We start from the raw sequence: 18,407 nt of genomic DNA on the forward strand, positions 1-18,407 counted from the left end.
AAAACCATACTATGTGACTTAAAATGTAGAAGTAATAGGTAATTTTAACTACATTAAAAAATGTGTAAATGGCAAGAAAACCCCATATAACCAGAACATGACACATTAAGAGGATTCCTAAATTACCAACAGTTCATTACAAGAAGAAATACAAGTGACATATAAAAAGATGCATACCTTGTTCAGAGAAATAATTTTTAAAACCTGCATTTTACATTTTACTGGAAAAATTCTAAAGGTTATAGGGAAATACATATGAGGGAATGGAATGTAAATGTTGAGCTTAAAACTTGTGTAAAATAGTTGGGATATCTACCCGAATTATATATGCATTTATTCTCTGACTCACAATTCTGCTTCTAGGCTTTTTCCCAAAGATAATACTGGCAGAAATATGGAGTGATACCTGCAAAAGATCAGAAATACCCAAGCATGAATTCATAGGACATAGAGAACTAGCTCAGCAGACATACTTTGGTACATCCAGACAAGAAATACTGAGTCTTCAATAAATGATTCTGTGTACTAACCCTAACCCATACCTGGTGGAAAAGCAAAGTGCATGCAGATCATTATTTACAGTATATTTAACTACTTTACTGTCAGAGGGAAAAACGTGAATAACATTTATGTGTTTGCATATACATACATGTATACTTGCATATATTTCAAAAGGAAACTGGAAGCATAAACCCAAAACCAATTAAAAACATGGTTACAAGTAGGGAAAGGAAAGAGAAGGAAACTTTCTATAGTTTTGACTTTAGAACCATGTAAAATTTAACAATTTAGAAGCTAAATAAAAACCTGGGAACAGAGATCAAGATGGTGAATAGAAGGAAGTGGAGCTCACCTCTTCACACAAATACATCAAAAAATACCAGAGTGCCCAGAAAGATCAGCACATAACTAGGTAGGATGAAAAAAAGGAATCAGAATGGGACCTGCACCCCTGGGAAGGAGTTGTGAAAGGTTCCTTGTGACAGTTGTAAAAGCAGGGAGATCTGCTGGGCTGCTCGTACAGATAGGCTCTGAGGAGAGTGCAACAGGAGGGTAGATACCAGCAGAAACAGTTCTTGCCGTCTTTGCTGCACTTCCCAGCCTGAGTTGAGCACCTGCTGATGTGCACGGCGACTGGGTGCTGAACCCTGAGCTTCAGTGGGCAGACCTGGGGGGAAGATGGCTGGACTGGGTGAAGAGAGCCTGTAGAGCCAGAACTGGCACAGGCTGCACTTGAGGGTGTGCACAGGACAAAGCCCAGGTCTACTATCATGAGCCCCACTGGTAATGCATGTGTGAAAGGAGGGGCATAGGTCTGCCACAGCAGCCTCACTCTTGGCTTGCTCACAGTGGGTGTAGCTCAGCCACTATGAGCTTTGGGAGTACATGCCAATGGGTTGCCCACACATGGAGACAGGGCTTAAAGTTGAGTCAATTCTCAGTGGGTGTACAATTTCAGAGGATTTAAGTTAGTGGCAGCACCTGGGGGACATCTGATCTGATAACTTACCAGGACTCCTGCAGGTGAGGCAGATCCAGCACCAGCAGTAACAGTCTTTTGGGGTGTGCACAGGCCAGGGGCAGTGCCAACAACAGTGTACTTTTTGAGCACCCAAGTGGGTGACAAGTGACATCACAGAGCACGTGTCCTGGTGGACAGCTCCTGGGGAGGAACATGCAGTGGCTCTTTTCCCAAAGCAAGTACTCCAGTCCCACCAAGCTCACACTGCAGCTTAGAACAGGGTCTGGAGCCTTCTACAACAACTGGGGAGCAGATCCTGCACCTGAAGGGCTGTGGCGACTACAGAGCAAAGAGGAAACCCCACTCAACATCCAGAACAGGCTCTAGTGACCACAATACCACACACCCACTATTCAAAGTGTAATGCCCAGCACACACTGAGGAAAGATGTGATAGACATTCATACAAAAGGGAACCTTTGAACCAAAAATAACGGACTCACAAGCTGCCACATAAAAACAGCCCTTCAGGACCACAGTAGAGAAGTGTTTCCCCTAAGTGTGAGGCAGAGGGATATGAATAAAGTGGAAAAGCAGAGAAACTATACTCGGTAAAAAGAAATACAAAAATCCCCTGCAAGAACAATGAAACATCTCTCCAGCCTACCAGACCCTGAGCTCAAAAAATAGTTAAAGTGCTGAAGGAATTAAGGCAACCTGATGATAGAACTGAAGAGCACCATAACAAAGAACTAGAAATTATAAAGAGCCAATCGAAATTACACAACTCAATTGCTGAGATGAAAACTGAGCTAAAGGCAAGACACAGCAAAATACGCAGAAGAATAAGTGATCTAGAAGACAAAGCAATGTAAAAGGTCTAAGGGATAATTTAAAGCATGCCAATCTGAATAATAGGGATCCCAGAAAGAAGCAAGAGAAAACAGGATCAAAAATGTACTTGGAGAAATTATGGCAAAAAACTTCTCGAACCTAAAGAAGGAAACAGACATACATGTACAGGAAGCACAGAGGATCCCAAACAAGATGAATGCAAACAGACCAACCAAAACCAAGACAGCATAATTAAGATGAAAGAAGTTAATAATTCTAAAGGCAGCAAGACACAAGTGAAGAGTTACTTATAAGGGAACCCTCATAAGACTATCACCTGATTTCTCTATAGAAACACTTCAAGCCAGAATGGAGTGGCAAGGTATTTTCAAAACCCTAAAAAGGAAAATCCTACAATCTAGGATACTCTACCCATCAAGATTATCAGTTAGAATAGAAGGAGAAATAGATTTTTTCAGACAAGCAAAAACTAAAAGAACATAATTACAGTAAACCTATCCTAAAGAAATATTGAAGTCTTCTCTAAATAGAAAAGAAGAATCTACAGGAAAGGGAAAATCACAATAGGAAAAGCAAATATATAAAGGATTGTAGATCACTTAAGACAGCATAGATACTAAAAAATGTTGTGAAAGCAATTATAACTGCAATGAACAGCAAAAGAATAAGCATGAAGATATAAAATGTCAAAATCATAAATGTGGGGGAGGGGAGTAAGAAAATGTAGATTTTTCTTTTTAAATGTGTTTGACCTATGACTACTAGTCTAAAACACATAGGTATGGTATAACATACTTGAAACCCAGGTTAATCATCAATCAAAAACATACAAAAGATGCACAAAAACCAAAAAGAACTCAAACATAATACAAAAGAAGAAAAAAAAAGGAGCAAATAAGAAATACAACCTATGTAATGTATAACACCAAAAGTGAGCTCTACATTAGACTATGGACTTTGGGTGATAAAACGTGTCAACATAGGTTCATCAGTTGTAACAAAAGTACTTTCTGGTGAAGCATGTTGCTAATGGAGAAGGTTATGAATTTGTCCAGAGCAGAGGGTATTTGGGAACTCTCTGTAACTTCCTCTTAATTTTGTTGTGAACCTAAAACAGCTCAGAAAAATAAGGCATTACAAATTAAACTATAACAGAAACTGTACATAAATTTCAAAAGACAAGAAATACAAAATCTATTGGAATACAAGGTTTAAAATGGCAGTATATACATAACTATCAATAATTACCTTAATGTCAGCTAAACTGCACTAATCAAAAGACATAGAGTAGCAAATTGGATAACAAAACAAGAACCTACATTATGCTGTCTACAAGAGACCCACTTTAGGGCAAAAGACAAACTGACTAAAACTGAAGGGATGGACAGTGGTATTTCATGGGAATGGAAATAACAACAAAAAGGCAGGGTTGGAGGGGATAAGAGTCAAAATACTCTTTAAAACAAAGGCCATTAAAAAAGTTAAAGAAGGTGGCGCAGTGGTTAACGAATCCGACTAGGAACCATGAGGTTGCGGGTTCGGTCCCTGCCCTTGCTCAGTGGGTTAACGATCCGGCGTTGCCGTGAGCTGTGGTGTAGGTTGCAGACGCGGCTCAGATCCCGCGTTGCTGTGGCTCTGGCGTAGGCCGGTGGCTACAGCTCCGATTCGACCCCTAGCCTGGGAATCTCCATATGCCATGGGAGCAGCCCAGAGAAATAGCAAAAAGACAAAAGAAAAAAAAAAAAAGTTAAAGAAGGACAATATATACTGATAAAAGATACATACAAGAGGATATTACACACTCGTTAACATATTTGCACCTAATATAGGAGTACCTAAATACATAAACACTAATAGACAAAAAGGGAGAAAATGACAGCAATATAATAAGGAGACTCTAACACCTCCCTGACATCAGTGGACAGAACATCCAGAAAATCAATAAGGCAACAGAGATTCTAAAAGACTCAGTGGAACAGTTAGACTTAATTGATGCTTTTAGGACACTATATCCAAACACCACCAGAATACACATTCCTTTCAAGCACTAACATTGAACATTCTCTAGGACAGACTACATATCAGGAGACAAGTCTCAATAAATTAAGAGGCAAGAAATTATTTCAAATATTTCCTCCAACTACAATGGCATGAAATTAGAGAAATGAGAAAAAAATGATTACATGGGGATTAAACAACACGCTCCCAAAAAAACCAATGGGTCAATTATTAAATCAAAGAGGAAGTTAAAAAATAACTTAAGACAATGAAAATACAACCATAAAAAAATCAATGGGATCTATGCAGCAAAATTAGTCCTAAGAGGGAAATTCACAACGACGAAGGAAGGGAGGGAAGGTGGAGACAGGAAGGAAGAAAAATCTCAACTATCACATAAAAGAATTTAGCAAGAACAAGCAAAATCTCAAGTCAGAAGAAGGAAATCAAGAACAGAGAGGAAATAGAGGTTAAAAAAAAAAAAGGAAAAAAAAATCAGAGCTAGTTGTTTTTTGTTTGTTTAATGGCCACACCTGTGGCATATGGACGTCCCTGGGTCAGGGACTGAATCTGAGCCACAACTGGGATTTATACCTCTGTTGTGACAACAAGGGATCCTTTAACCCACTGTGCTGGGATGGATATCAAATCTGTGCCTCAGTGACCTGAGTCACTGCAGCTGGATACTTAAACCACTGTGCCACAATGGAAACTCCAAGAATAGGGGGTTTTTTGTTTTTTTTTTTTTTGTTTTTTTTTTTTTTAATTTTAAGGCTGCACCTGTGGCATATGGAAGTTCCCAGGCTAGGGGCTGAATCAGAGTCGCAGCTGTTGGTCTATGCCACAGCCGCAGCAACACCAGATCCAAGCTTGCATCCTCGACCTACAATGCAGCTTGCAGCATTATCGGATCTTTAACCCACTGATAGAGGAGGCCAGGGATACTAGGCAGATTCATAACCCCCTGAACCACAATGAGAACTGCCAGAACTGGTTTTTTGAAGGGACAGACAATCAACAAACCTCCGGCCAGTCTCACCAAAAACAAAAGAGGACTCAAACAAGAAATGAAAGAAGGCAAATAACAACTGATACTGTTGAAATATAAAAACCCTAACAGAAGACAAACCATTATATGGTCAATAAATTGGATGAGCTAGAAGAAATGGATAAATTTCTAGAAACATATAGCCTACCAAAACCGAATCAAGAAGAAACAGGTAGTCTGAACAGACCAATCACTAGAAGTGAAACAGAATCTGCAATAATAAAATAACCCCCCTCCCTGCAGCCAAATCCTCCCAACAAAAGTCCAGGATCAGATAGCTTCACTTGGGAATTCCACTAAACATACAAAGAACTTATACTGATCCCTTTACAAACTCTTCCAAAAGACTGAAAATGAAGAAACACCCCCGGAGTTGTTCTATGAAGACAATACCACCCAGATACCAAATCAAAAAATATTACAGGCCAATACCTTTGATGAATATAGATGCAAAAATTCTCAACAAATTAGCAAACCACATCTAACAAAACATAAGGATCCATACATCACGGTCAAACTAGATTCATTCTAGGGTCACAAGGATGGTTCCACATACACAAGTCAATCAATGTACAAAAGAAATGACAAAAAAAGGCATGGTCATCTCAACAGATGCAGAAAAATCATTTTATAAAATTGAACATCCAGAGTTCCCATCTTGGTGCAGTGGAAACCAATCTGACTGGGAACCATGCAGTTGTGGGTTTGATCCCCAGCCTCGCTCAGTGGGTTAAGGATTCAGTGTTCGGATCCCGTGTTTCTGTGGTGTGGTGTAGGCCGGCAGCTCTAGCTCTATTTGTCCCCTAGCTTGGGAACCTCCATATGTCGTGAGTGCGGCTCTAAAAAGCAATAAATAAAAAATAAATAAATAAATAAAATTCAACATCCATTCATGATAAAAACCCTCATCGAAGTGGGTAGAGTGGGAACATATCTCAACATAATAAAAGCCATCTATGACAAACCTCACAGCCAACAAATATTCAACAGTGAAAAGCTGAAAGCCTTTCCACAAAAATCTGGAACAAGATAAGGTGCCATTCTCACAACTACTACTCAACATATTATTGGAATTCCTAGCCAAAGCAATCAGACAAGAAATAAAAGGTATCCACATTGAGAAGGAAGAGGTAAAATTGTCATTGAATGCAGATGACATGACACTCTATACAGAAAACTCTAAACACTTCATACAAAAACTATTAAAACTAGGGCGGGATCAAGATGGTGGAGGAGTAGGATGTAGTGCTAACCTTCTCCTACAAATACATCTAGAAAAAACCATTCTAGGGAGTTCCTGTTGTGGTACAGGGGGTTACGAATAGGACATTGCTGCAGCTGTGGCACAGGTCACAGATGTGGCTCAGATCCAGCTTTGCTGTGGCTGTGGTGCAGGTCAGCAGCTGCAACTCTAATTCTACCCCCAGCCCTGGGAACTTCAATATGCCACAGGTATGGCAGTAAAAAAGACAAAAAAGAAAAAGCCATCTACATGTAGAACGATTTGCACAGAACACCTACTGCATGGTGGCAGAAGACCTCAAGACTCTAGGACTTTCAAACAGGCAAGAAACCCTCTACATAACTGAGTAGAACCGAGAGGGGGGTAAAAAGAGAGAAAAGAGAAAAAAAAAAAAAAAAGTACAAGAATGGCACATCCCAGAGGAAACTGTGAAAGAGGAAAAGAATCCACACTCTGGGAGGCCAGCTGGGATGGAAGGGAAGCCTCAAAGAAAAGCACAGCAGGACTGTTACGGGCAAAGCAGAAAGACCATTGGTACCACCACCAGGAGCACCACAGCATGATATACTCAGCAGGTGCTAGGCACTGAGATCCTGGCTTCGGAGGTCAGTTCTAGGGAGAGGACTAGGGTTGGTTGCATGGAAACAGCCTGAAGGAGCTAGAGAGAGGTGTCCCACAGCCTGAGGTATGTTGTGCCACAGCTGAGGGAGCACAGGAGGAGGCCTGCACCCACAGGAGAAGCAAGGTGCCACTGCTGGGTAGAGCGAGAGAAGCGGGGAGCAGAACCACCACAAGAACTTCTTTATCTCAGGCAGGCTCTCAGATGGCAGGGTGCCTCTAGCATGAGCTATGAGGTGGGTGTAAACTGCCACAGCCTTCTTGAACTCTAGAGGTGGGTGCAGCCCAACACCACTGAGGGTCCCATGACCAGGCAACACTGGTGGAAACTGTGGGGGGGTCGCCACCAAGGAGTGCTCTGCAGTCCAGCATTGTACATTTCCCTCGCCTCCCTGGGAACACACACACTGCTGCCATTGCCACCAAAGGCCCACCCCCCACCTCCTTGAGGGGTCACTGCCACTGCCCAGGGCCCTGCAAACAGAAGCAGCCTGCACCCCCCACCTCCACCTGGGTCCTCATTACTGCCAAAGGCCTGGCAACCAAATGACTCCTGCAGGGGCTGCCGACTTTCCCCACCTCCCTGGAGGCACTTGCAGGCTGTACACTGGCACAGCCCTATCAAGAGGATAAAGACCTGCACACACTGTGGAAAGAGACAGCAAGCATCCAAACCAAAAGTAGTGCTTACACCAAAACAACACGCCTTCACAAGCTACCCAGGGATGCTGCCACACATAAATAGCCCCCCAAGCTACACACAACAGATAGTTGTTTTGCCTAGATTCACATACGGAAAATATAAGCAAAATGAAGAAACACAGGAACCATTCCCAGCTAAAAGAACAGGAGAATTTCCCCTAAAGAAGCAGACAATGAAATAGACCTCTGCAGTCTAACAGACACCAAGTTCAAAAAGGAGGTAATGAAGGAGTTCCCATCGTGGCTCAGTGGGAACAAATCTGACTACTATCCAAGAGGACATAGGTTCGATCCCTGGCCTGGCTCAGTAGGTTAAGTATCCGGCGTTGCCGAGAGTTGTGGTGTAGGTCGTGGAAGTGGCTCAGGGCTGCTGCTGCCCTGGCTGTGGCGTAGGCCAGTAGCTACAGGTCCAATGTGACTCCTAGCCTGTGAACCTTCATATGCTGCGGGTGTGGCCCTAAAAAGACAAAAAAAAGTAGGTAATGAAAATACTGAAGGAATCAAGAAATGGATATCAACAGTAACACAACTTTTAAAAAGGAACTAGAGGGAGTTCCCATTGTGGTGCAGCAGAAATGCATCCAACTAGTATCCATGAGAATGCGGGTTCAATCCCTGGCTCACTCAGTGGTTCAAGGATCCAGCACTGCTGTGAGCTGCAGTGTAGGTCGCAGATGCAGCTCAGCTTCTGCACTGCTGCAGCTGTTGTATAGGCCAGAAGCTGTAGCTTTGATGCACCTCTTAGCCTGGGAACTTACATATGCCTCATGTGCGGCCCTAAAAAAGCAAAAAATAAATAAATATTTTAAAAGTAACTAGAAACTATAAGAAGAAGATAAGTCAAAAAATTCATTTGCAGAAATGAAAGCTGAGTTAAAGGCACTGAACAGCAAAATGAATAATGCAGAGGAACAAAAAAGTGACTTGGAAGATAGAATAATGGAAATCACCCAAGGACAGCAGACAGAAAGCCAAAAGAAAAAAAAACAAAAGCAATATAAGGGATCCATGGGATAATATAAAGCATGTCAATCTACACATAATAGGGATTCCAGAAAAGAAAAAGAAAAGGGGATTGAAAATATAATTGAAGAGATTATGGCTGAAAACTTTCCAAATCTAAAGATAGAAACAGATACCCAGATACAGGAACCAGAGGGCCCTAAATAAGTTGAACCCAAATAGACACACACCAAGACATATTATTAAAAAATGGTAAAGGGAGTTCCTGTTGTGGTTCAGTGGTTAACGAACCTGACTAGGACCCATAAGGATGCAGGTTTGATCCCTGGGCCTTGCTCAGTGGGTTAAGGATCCAGCATTGCCATGTGCTGTGGTGCAGGGTACAATGCGGCTCAGATCTGGTGTTGCTGCGGCTGTGGCAACTATAGCTCTGATTTGACCCCTAGCCTGGGAACCTCCATATGCTGCAGGTGCAGCCCTAAAAAGACAAAAAGACACATACAAAAAACAACAATAACAACAAAAAAACAAACCTGGGAGTTCCTGTCGTGGCACAGTGGTTAACGAATCCAACTAGGAACCATGAGGTTGCGGGTTCAGTCCCTGCCCTTGCTCAGTGAGTTAACGATCCAGCGCTGCCGTGAGCTGAGGTGTAGGTTGCAGATGCGGCTTGGATCCCATGTTGCTGTGGCTCTGGCGAAGGCCGGAGGCTACAGCTCCGATTTGACCCCTAAGCCTAGGAACCTCCATATGCCCCAGGAGCGGCCCAAGAAATAGCAAAAAGACAAAAAATAAAAATAATAATAATAAAAAAACCCAAACCCCCCAAAACAAAATAAAAAATGGCAAAGGTTAAAGAGATGATTCTAAAGATAGAAGAGCAAACGAGTTAATTATAAGGGAACCCTCTAGCACTGGGAACTAATCTAGTCATTTATGATGGAGCATGATAATGTGAGAAAAAACAATCTATACATGTATGTGTAACTGGGTCACCATGCTGTACAGTAGAAAACTGATAGAACACTATCAACCAGTTATAATGAATATATATATAAAAGGGAACCCTCATGAGGCTATCAGTTGATTTCTCTTCAAAACGCTCAGGCCAGAAGAGAGTGGCAAGATATATTCAAAGTTCTAAAAGGGAAAAATATGCAACCTGGAATACACTACTCATCAAGTTTATCATTTTAAATAGGAGAAAGAATTTCTCAAACAAAAACTAAGAGAATACAGCAACACTAAACACATTCTAAAAGAAATATTGAAAGGTTTCCTTTAAATAGGAAAGAAGTAAGAAGATATAGGATGGAAGAAATCACAATTGGAAAGTAATCACTTAAATAAGCCAGTATATAGATCAAAAAGAAAAAATCTATTTGTGAAAACGACAATAAACACAAGGAACAGCAAAAGGAAAAACATAAAAATGTGAAAAAGGATATTAAAATCATAAAATATGGGGAAGGAGAGTAAGAAAATCTAGACTCTTTTTTTAAAAGAATGTGTTTGAGCCTATATAACTATCAATCTAAAGGAAGCAGATATAGGAAGGGGTTAACATACCTGAAAAACAGGGTAACCACCAAACAAAAACAAATATAGTTACAAAAATCAAAAAAGGGACACAAGCATAAAATAAAAGGAAATCATTAACCAAAAAAAAAAAAAAAAGAAACAAAGGAGGAACATAGAATCAACTGGAAAACAGGGTTTACATGGCAATAAACACATGTTATCAATAATTACCTTAAATGTCAATGGACTGAATGCTCCAATTGAAAGACACAGAGTGGCAGACTAGATGGAAAAAAAAAAAGCCTACAATATGCTGCCTTGTAGATACCAACTGCAGGGCAAAGGACACATATAAACTGAAAGTGAGGGGACAGAAGAAGGTAGAACGGAAATGACAGGAAAGCAAGAGTCACAATACTCTTATCAGACAAAATAAACTTTAAAACAAAGGCCATAAAGAAAGATAAAGACGCACACTATTTAATGATAAAAAGATCAATTCAAGCAGAGAATATTACACTCATCATTATATGTGCCCCTAACATGGGAACATCCAAATACGTACAGCAAATACTAAAATACATAAAAGAAGAAACTGATGGGAATACTGTAATATTAGGAGACTTTAACATTCTACTCACATCAAGGGACAGATTCTCTAGACAGAAAATCAACAAGGCAACAGAGATGCTAAATGACACAAGAGAACAGTCAGACTTAATTGATATTTTCAGGACATTATATCAAAAAAACCGAGAATATACATTCTTTTCAAGTGCACACAGACATTCTCTAGGATTAACCACATAACTGGGGAACAAAACTAACCTCAACAAATTTTAGCATACAGAAATTATTTCAAGCCTCTTCTCTGACCATAATGCCATGAAAACAGAAATCAACCACAGGAAAAGAAATGAGAAAAAAACAGACTCTATGAACAGTAAACAAAATGCTACTAAAAAAACCCAGGAGGACATCAACAAATACAATAAGATAAAAGGACAATGAACACAATCATACAGAATCTATGGGATGCTGCTGAAGCACTTCTTAGAGGGAAGTCCATAGAGATATGGGCCTCCCTCAGAAAACAAGAAAAATCTCAAGTCTACAACCCAACCTATCACCTAAAAGAATCAGCAAAAGAAGAATAAAACCTAAAGTCAGGAGAAGGAAGGAAATCATAAAGATTAGAGAGGAAATCAATAGAGATTCAAAAAACAATAGAAAAAGAAAATCAGTAAAACCAAGAACTGGTTCTTTGAAAGGGTAAACAATATTGACAAACATCTGGCCAGATTCACCAAGAAGATAGAGAACCCAAAGAAACAAAATAATGAAAAAGGAGAAACCTCAAAGAATACTACAGAAATAAAAAATATATATATAGTAAGAGAATACTATGATATACAATTACATGCCAACAAATCTGACAACCTAGAAGAAATGGACAATTTTTTTAGAAACATACAGCCCACCAAAACTGAATCAAGAAGAAATATATAATTTGAACAAAATGATCACTAGAAATGAAACTAAGTATGTAATAAAAATACTCCCTTACAAAAGTCCAGGAGCAAGACGGCTTCACAGGCAAATTCTACCAAACATACACAGAAGAGATGAACTCTTACCTATCCTCTTAAATACACAAATCAATGTAATATACCACATTAACAAAAAAAAAGTAAAAAACCACATGATCCTCTCAAAAGATACAGGAAAAATATTCGACAAAATCCAATATCTATTCATAATAAAAACTCTTACCAAAGTGGATATATAAGGAACATATATTAACATAATCTAAGTCATTTATAACAAAAACCACACACAAGATAATACTCAATGGAGAAAAGCTGAAAGCCTTCCCAATAACACCTGTAACAAGACAAGGGTGCCCACTTTCACCACGTTTATTCAACGTAGCATTGGAATCCTAGCCATAGCAAGCAGATGAAAGAAAGAAAGAGAGAAAGAGGAGAGGAGAGGAATCCAAACTGGAAGAAATTATATACAGAAAATCCTAAAGAGTCCACACAGAAACTACCCAAACTGATCAACAAATTCAGCAAAATAGCAGAATACAATATTAACATTCAGAAATTGGGTGCATTTCTGCTGTATGCTAACAATGAAATGTTAGAAAAGGAATATTAAAAAAAAGAAAAACCTTTTAAAATTGCACCAAAAAAGAAAATAAGAAAAAGAATGTATATATGTGTGAAAAATGTATATATGTGTGACTGGGTCACCTTGCTGTACAGTAGAAAAGTGACAGAACACTGTAAACCAGCTGTAATGGAAATGAATAAAAATTATTTAAAAAATAAAATTGTACCAAAAAAATTTAAATAACTAGGAATAAACCTAACCCAAGGAGGTAAAAAGCTCATATGCTTAGAACTATAAAACATTAAGAAAATTAAGAGGATTCAAAGAAATAGAAAGATATCCCATGCTCCTGGATTGGAAAATTAGTATTGTTAAAAGGGCCGCAGTGCCCAAAGCAATCTACAGATTCAATACACAAACCCTATCAAATTACCCATGACACTTTTCACAGAACTAGAACAAATAATTCAAAAATTTGTATGGAGCCATAAAAGACCTAGAATTGCCAAAGTAATCCTCAGGGGGGAAAAAAACAAAGCAGGAGGCTTAACTCTCCCAAACTTCAAACAACATTACAAAAAGACAATAATCAAGATAGTGTGGGACTGGTACCAAAACAGACATACAGATCAAGGGAACAGAATGGAGAACTCAGAAACAAACACAGACACCAATGGTCAATTAATCTTTGACCAAGTAGGCAAGGATATAAAATGGGAAAATCTCTTCAGCAAATGGTGCTGGGAAAACTGGACAGCTGCATGTAAATCAATGAAACTGGAACACACTCTCACACCATGCACAAAAGTAAACTAAAAATGGCTTCAAGACTTTAACGTAAGATAATAACACCATAAAATTCCTAGAAGAGACCTGGGCAAAACATTCTCTAACATAAACAGTACAAACGTTTTCTTAGGTAGGTCTCCTAAGGTAGGAATAAAAATAAAAATAAATGAATGGGACCTAATCACACTTACAAGCTTTTGAACAGCAAAATAAACCATTAAAAAAAAAAAAAGACAACTTACGCAATGGGAGAATAGTTGCAATAGTTGGAACTAACAAGGGCTTAATCTCCAAAATATACAAACTCATACAACTCAAAAACAAAAAAATAAACAACCCAATTGAAAAATAGGCAGAAGACCTAAATAGACATTTCTCCAAAGAAGACATAGAGATGGCCAATAGGCACCCAAGGAAAAATGTACATCACTAATTATCAGAGAAATGCCCAAATCAAAACTACAGTGAGGTGGTACACACCAGTCAGAATGGCATCATTAATAAGTCTACAAATAACAAATATTGGAGAGGGTATGGAGAAAATGGAACCCTCCTACACTGTTGGTGGGAATGTTAATTGGTACAGCCACTATGGGAAACAATATGGAGGTTCCTCTGAATACAGAACTACTGTATGATCCAGCAATCCCATTCCTGGGCATATATCCAGACAAAATTATAATTCAAAAAGATACATGCACTTGCAAAATTACAGAAGTACTGTTCATAATAGCCAAGACATGGAAACAACCTATATGTTCATCAAGAGACAGACACACAGACACACACACACACACACACACACACACACACACACACACACACACACACACACAATGGAATACTACTCAGCCATAAAAAAGAATGAAATGTCATTTGCAGCAACATGGATGGAACTAGAGATTCTCATACTAAGAAAGTAAGTCAAAAAGAGACAAATACCATATGATTACCACTTATACATGGAATCTAAAATGTGGCACAAACAAAATTATCTACAAAACAGGGACAGACTTACAGACATAGAGAAGAGACTTGTGTTTGCCAAGGGGGAGGGAGTGGGCTGGATAGGGATTTTGGGATTAGTAGATGCAAACAATTACACTTAGAATGGATAAGCAATGAGGTCCGACTGTATAGCACAAGGAACTATATCCAGTGCCTTTAGATAGACCATGATAGAAGATAATATAAGAAAAGGAATGTGTGTAATTATATATACACACACACATATATATATACACATACACACACACACACATACACACACACAGTTTCTTTGCTATACAGCAGAAACTGGCACAACACTGTAAATCAACTATACTCTAATAAAAAATTTTTTTAAGTATTAGAACTAAATGAATTCAGCAAGTTAGAAGGATACAAGATTAACATATACAAAATAATGCCATTGCAGCAACATGGATGGACACAGAGATTACCATATTAAATGAAGTCAAAGACAAATGTCATGATATCACTTAATTGTGGAATCCCTAAAAAAAAAAAATTAAGGAAATGAATTTATTTACAAAACAGAAGTAGACTCAGAGAAAATAACATAATTATCAAAGGGGATAGTGGGGATGGTGGAGTGGAAGGGTGGGATAAACTAGGAGTTTGGGGTTAACATTAACATAGCTTCCATGTATAAAATACGTAATAATGACCTACATACTGTATAGCAAGGGGGATTATATTCAAAATCGTGTAATACACTATAATGGAAAAGAATCTGAAAAAGACATATACACCTATGTATTAAATGTATGTATGTATAACTGAATCCCTTTGCTGTTCACCTAAAACTAACAAAACATTATAAATTAACTATACCTCAATAAAAACTGTAAAAAAATTGACAAATCTGTTGCATTATTTTACGCTAACAATGAATTATCAGAAAGTAAAAAAAAAAAAAACAAAAAAAAACTTTTTAAAAATTGCATAAAAATACCTTTGGAATAAATGTAACCAAGGAGGTGAAAGACTTATACCCTGAGAACTATAAAACAATGATAAAGGAAATTAAAGAAGATTCCGAGAAATATAAAGATGGTACCATATTCTTGGATTGGAAGACTTAATATAGTTAGATCAGCCACAGTCCCCAAAGCATTCTACAGATTCATTAAATCACATTATGATCCCTATCGACATTTTTCACACAACTAGAACAAATAATCCTAACATTTAAACGGAATCATAAAAGACCCAGAATTGCTAAAGCAATCCTGAAGAAAAAGAACAAAGTTGGAGACACAGCCCTCCCAGGATAATACTACACAGCTAAGCTACAGTAATCAAAACAGTGTCATACTGGCACCAAAACAGACACATGGGTCAAAAGAACAGAACAGAGAGCCCAGAAATAAACTTAAAACATCTACTGTCAATTAATCTTCAATGAATGAGGAAAGAATATACAATAGAGAAAAGTCAGTCTCTCCAGCAAGTTGTGTTGGGAGAGATGGACAGCCAACATGAAAATCAATGAAGCTGGAATACTCTCTCACACCCCACACAAAAATTAACTTGAACTGGAGTTCCCATTGTGGCTCAGCAAATTAAGAACACAACTAGTACCCATGCGGATGCAGTTTTGATCTCTGGCCTTGCTCAGTGAGTTAAGGATCTGGTGTTGCTGCAAGCTACAGTGTAGGTCGTAGATGCAGCTCAGATCCTATACTGCTGTGGCACAGGCCAGCAGGTGTAGCTCCAATTCAACCCCTAGCCTGGGAATTTCCATACGCCACAGGTTCAATCCTAAAAAGAAAAAAAATTAACTCAAATGGACCAAAGACTTAAATATAGGCAAAAGTCTCTGACATAAATCAGCAATATTTTTTAGGTCAATTTCCCAAAGCAATAGAAATAAAACCAAAAATAAACAAATGGACCAAATCAAACTTAGAAGCTTCTGCACACACAGCCACACACAGCAAAGGAAACCATAAACAAAATTTAAAAAACCTTGGGATTAGGAAAAAATATTTGTGAATGATGGGACTGACAAGGGCTTAGTCTCTAAAATATACAAACAATTCATACAACAAAAAAGCAAACCAATTAAAAAATAGGCAGAAAAACCTAAACAGGGAGTTTCTCTCATGGCTCAGCAGAAATGAATCTGACTAGCATCCATGAAGACGCAGGTTCAATCCCTGGCCTTGCTCAGTGAGTTAAGGATCTGGTATTGCCATTAGCTGGGGTGATAGGTCACAGACGTGGTTTGGATCCTGCATTACTGTGGCTGTGGTATAGGCCAGCAGCTATGGCTTCAATTCAACCCCTAGCCTAGGAACCACCATATGCTGTGGGTGTGGCCCTAAAAGACAAAAATGAATAAATGAATGAATAAATAAAAATACGATATTAAAAAATATCTAAACAGACATTTTTCCAAAGAGGACATACAAATGGCCAATAGGCACATGAAAATATGCTCAACATTGTTATTAGAGAAATGCAAATCAGGAGTTCCCATCACAGCACAGTGGTTAACGAATCCGACAAGGAACCACAAGGTTGCGGGTTTGATCAGGTGGCTTAAGGATCAGGTGTTCCCATGAGCTGTGGTGTAGGTCGAAGACGCAGCTCGGATCCTGCATTGCTGCGGCATAGGCCAGCGGCTACAGCTCTGATTAGACCCCTAGCCTGGGAACCTCCATATGGCATGGGAAGCAGCCCTAGAAAAGGAAAAAAAAAAAAAAAAAAGAGAGAGAGAAATGCAAATCAAAACTAAAATGAGGTACCACTAAACACTGGTTAGAATGGCCATCATCAAAAAATCTACAAATAATAAACACTGAAGAGGGTGTGGAGAAAAGAGAACCTTCCTATACTGCTGGTGGGACTGTACCTTGGTGCAGCCACTGTGAAGAATAGCATGAAGGTTCTTTACAAAACTAAAAACAGAGTTACCACGTGATCCTGCAATCCCACTCTTGGGCACCTACCCAAAGAAAACCATAATTTGAAAAGATATATGTACCTCAGTGTTCACGGCAGCACTACTTACAATAGCCAAGACATGGAAGCACCCAAGTGTCCATTAACAGATGGATGGATAAAGATGTGGCGTATACATACACACACACACACACACACACAATGGAATATTACTCAGCAATAAAAAAATGCCATCTGCAGCAACATGGATGGATCTAGAGATTATCATAGTAAGTGAAGTCATAGAAAGACAGCCATTATGTATCACTTACATGTAGAATCTAAAAAAACAGTACAATGAACTTATTCACAAAAGAGAAACAGACTCACCAACATAAAAAATAATCTTATTGTTACCTAAGGGGAAAGGGGAGAGGGATAAATTAGAAGTTTGGGATTAAGATATATATACTACTATATATAAAACAGTTAAAGTTTTACTATATAGCATAGGGAACTATACTTATTACCTTATAATAACCTATAATGGGAAAGAACTGAAAAAAAGATTTTAATTATGTAACTGAATCACTTTACTGTAATAAAAAAAAATTAAAGAGAAAAATAAAAAACTTAACCTGCAAATTTGAAACCAAAATGCATATAAAGTTGTTATAAACGTACTTTCAAGTGACTTTAGAATACAGTGTTTTGTCCATTTTCTAAAGACAAAAAAATAAAAATCCCCTCACACAAGCATTACATTGCAATCAATATTAAAAGGAGTAAATCAGTAGCAAATGAACTTTATGTATTATGTGATGATGGTAATCAATAGGTTGATATCATTATGAGCTAACTTTTTTTTTGGTCTTTTTTTTTTGCTATTTCTTGGGCCACTCCCGCAGCATATGGAGGTTCCCAGGCTAGGGGTCCAATCGGAGGTGTAGCCACCGGCCTACACCAGAGCCACAGCAACGCGGGATCCAAGCCGCACCTGCAACCTACACCACAGCTCACGGCAACGCCGGATCGTTAACCCACTAAGCAAGGGCAGGGACCGAACCCGCAACCTCATGGTTCCTAGTCGGATTCGTTAACCACTGCGCCACAACAGGAACTCCATGAGCTAACATTTTTTTATGGTATAAAACCAGTATAAACTTACCATTATTTTTTATTTTTAAAAACATACTTATT

The 18,407-nt window shown here is 38.7% G+C and overlaps 1 long non-coding RNA gene across 1 annotated transcript; it reads right to left on the bottom strand.

Annotated features, from left to right (window-relative positions):
* Positions 1-109: 109 nt before the first annotated feature.
* On the bottom strand, positions 110-18,091 carry LOC146400140 (uncharacterized). The gene is made up of 2 exons (XR_014816311.1): positions 17,598-18,091; positions 110-406 (listed from the first exon to the last, which is right to left on the bottom strand). It is a non-coding gene; the product is annotated as an uncharacterized LOC146400140 (long non-coding RNA).
* Between the last annotated feature and the right edge of the window lie 316 nt (positions 18,092-18,407).

The sequence above is a fragment of the Sus scrofa genome, chromosome 9 (genome assembly GCF_054392235.1).
Source record: "Sus scrofa isolate SSC_HxYL_T2T_F1_AM1 chromosome 9, Sscrofa_HxYL_maternal_Yorkshire_Landrace_v2.0, whole genome shotgun sequence".
NCBI classification, from domain to species: domain Eukaryota; kingdom Metazoa; phylum Chordata; class Mammalia; order Artiodactyla; family Suidae; genus Sus; species Sus scrofa.